General features: G+C 46.9%; 1 non-coding gene across 1 annotated transcript; it reads left to right on the top strand.

Annotated features, from left to right (window-relative positions):
• Positions 1–1,539: 1,539 nt before the first annotated feature.
• Positions 1,540–1,611, top strand: TRNAG-GCC. Its single transcript has one exon. It is a non-coding gene; the product is annotated as a tRNA-Gly (tRNA).
• The last annotated feature ends 909 nt before the right edge of the window (positions 1,612–2,520 follow it).

Below are 2,520 nucleotides of genomic sequence, written 5' to 3'. Positions count from 1 at the left end.
GTTTTAGCGGGCAAATCTTTCCCCTATCTTTTAAGGGGGTCGACTCAAGATTTTGGAAGGAATCTTTAGCTAGCTTTGTATCTCTAACGCGAGCCATATGCTTTATGCTTGATCTTGTAAATCTACTTGCAGCCAATGGCTTGTTTCCGGCAATAAGACTCAGTCCAGTCTTCTTTCTTCTTTTTTTTCCTTCTTCCTGCATAGCATCTCTCTAGCAAGAAAGATTTCAGGCTGAAGCAAATGATTCAGGTGAATGAGAAGATTGAACTAACATGAGGTAAGCTCTCTTGGGAAAAACTCTTTCTAAAGACTCAAATTCTGCAACGGGAAAGGTTGAGAGGACCGACGAACCTGAGAGAGGGATCCAGAATCTGAGGAAGCGACTGGAAGGGAAGCAACTGGTCCCGACTGCTGATCTTCTGGAGTAGTCCTAGCCTGAGCAACAACATAATGGTTTCGCCGCCGAGAAGAAAGATGCTGTGCCGAGTGACTAGAATCCTCTGAGGTCAACTGAACAGGCTGACAATCGGTAGAAGATGCTGAGCAAAGCTGCTGGGCTGAAGAGTGGGGCTGATCAGTAACATCAACTGCAGAAGAATGAGGTGAGAGTTGATGAACAGGAGAAGGACGCAATACATCTCCATCACCATTCTCCCCCGGGGCTAATTAATTAGGTTAAAGAAAATATGAGGCGACCTCATTAAAGAGAACATGAAAGGATAATCAGAATCTCTTGGATTTCACGTCATAGCATCTATACTCGGACTGAGCATATCCAAGAAAGAAAGAAACGATGGCCTTGGGGACAATTTGGCTCTTAATTGCACAGGAATATGAACAAAAGAAAAAACGTGTGCGTATGCATCCACTCGAAAATGCCTACAGGATGGTACTGCCTCAGTCAGAAGTTCGTGAGGTGCCGCTGCTGCCACCTATTACCTCTCGATTCACTCCCCAAAAAAAAGGAGAGAGATGTCCCGTCCCTTATTTATGCACATCCATATAAATAGCCAGACACAAAGGTGTACAATCCGGTAGGTAATAATGGGTTCTTCTTGTTTATTCACTGATTGTTATCTTACTTGCTCTAGTGGCTGGCAAACGCCAACCGAGAGGGAAGAACGAATGGCTTAGGAATCGACTGGTTTCGAGCGGACTCATGGAGCTGTTGGATTATCGTATCAATAGAAGAAGAGGATTTAGCTTTCTTAGCTTAGGAAATGACTGAACGTTAAAGACCGCCGCTGGGAGGCGAGGGAGTCACTTGTCTGGTCTTGCGGTGCACTCACTCCTGTTACGAGAATGAAATGACGCCCCAGCTCGACTCAAGACCAAGACTCCTTACAACTTGCACCAGGTTGGTCTAGTAATTAGGGGTCGGCCTGAGATTGATTGAAAAGGCAGCCCAGCCACCCCCCGCCTGCCTACTCGTGCTTGTAGCTCGATCAGAGACGAGTGTGGTTCGGCGGAAAAACATAAGTCGTCCCTCTCGACGTGATACGTGAATTGCTCAGTAGTGCTTCGCCACTACCGTAGCTGGCGGAAATAGCTTAATGGTATAGCATAGCCTTGCCAAGGCTGAGGCTGAGGGTTCAAGTCCCTCCTTCCGCGCTCAAGGCTTCGTTGTTTAGTGGTAACGAGTAGAGTGCATAAGCACCCTTATAAATAGGGGCGAGACCCCTTGGATAGGGTTACAAATCAATCAACCTAATAAGAAGAAAGAAAGGTCCCTTTTGTTTTAACGCGCAGTGTACTAGTGAATAGGAAAAGCAGATTGAGATTATTAATGACAGATGGAGGTTGAGTCTCGAACATCTTCGGTGCCTCGCCCTTGTATCCTTCGCCTACGACTGCTTAGAATGCTCATCCTATAGATTCAGAGGCATAGGTACTCCCTCTCCCACAACACACTCGTCGAGACGAAAGAAACCTCCCGACATAGAGAAGAGATATCAACGTCTGGGGACCCTCGATCACCCTTCCCTTTCACCTGAACTGGTCGAGAGAGATTAACCCGCACCACATACATTTTCTAACCTTCGAACCGAAACCCCCTCAGATGGAATTCCAGAACCTAAACAACTCCGTTGAGAGCTCCGTGACCGAGTAAAGGGAAGGTCCACCAATGATTGATAGGACATTCCCACCCTATCCATCTCTTTCTACCTCATTACACTAATTAGTTGTTACTGATTCATTCAATCAAGGCATAGACCCCCACCCACTTCTTTGTCTTATTAGCGTAGGTGTTCGTCAATGATGAAAGCCGCTGAACTTCAGACTCGAGTTGAGAAAGAGGGCTAGGCCCTGGAGAGGAGGGCTTGATGGGACTAGGGAAGACGACTGGATTATAGAGCTAGGGGCAGGCAGATCGGATCGAAGGGTTGTCCATTGGGATTTGGCATGGACGAGCACTAGGCCAGCATTGATGACAAAATGAGGAAGAGAGAAACTTCTCCCGTCGCATCATTAACCGGTGTAGGATTAAAGATCAGGTCCAGGATTCGAGTCAAATCGACC

Source organism: Cucurbita maxima, unplaced genomic scaffold, assembly GCF_002738345.1.
Source record: "Cucurbita maxima cultivar Rimu unplaced genomic scaffold, Cmax_1.0 Cma_Scf00065, whole genome shotgun sequence".
Lineage (NCBI taxonomy): Eukaryota > Viridiplantae > Streptophyta > Magnoliopsida > Cucurbitales > Cucurbitaceae > Cucurbita > Cucurbita maxima.
The sequence above is the reverse complement of the archived record's forward strand: the minus strand, read 5'-3'. Positions and strand labels throughout refer to the sequence as shown.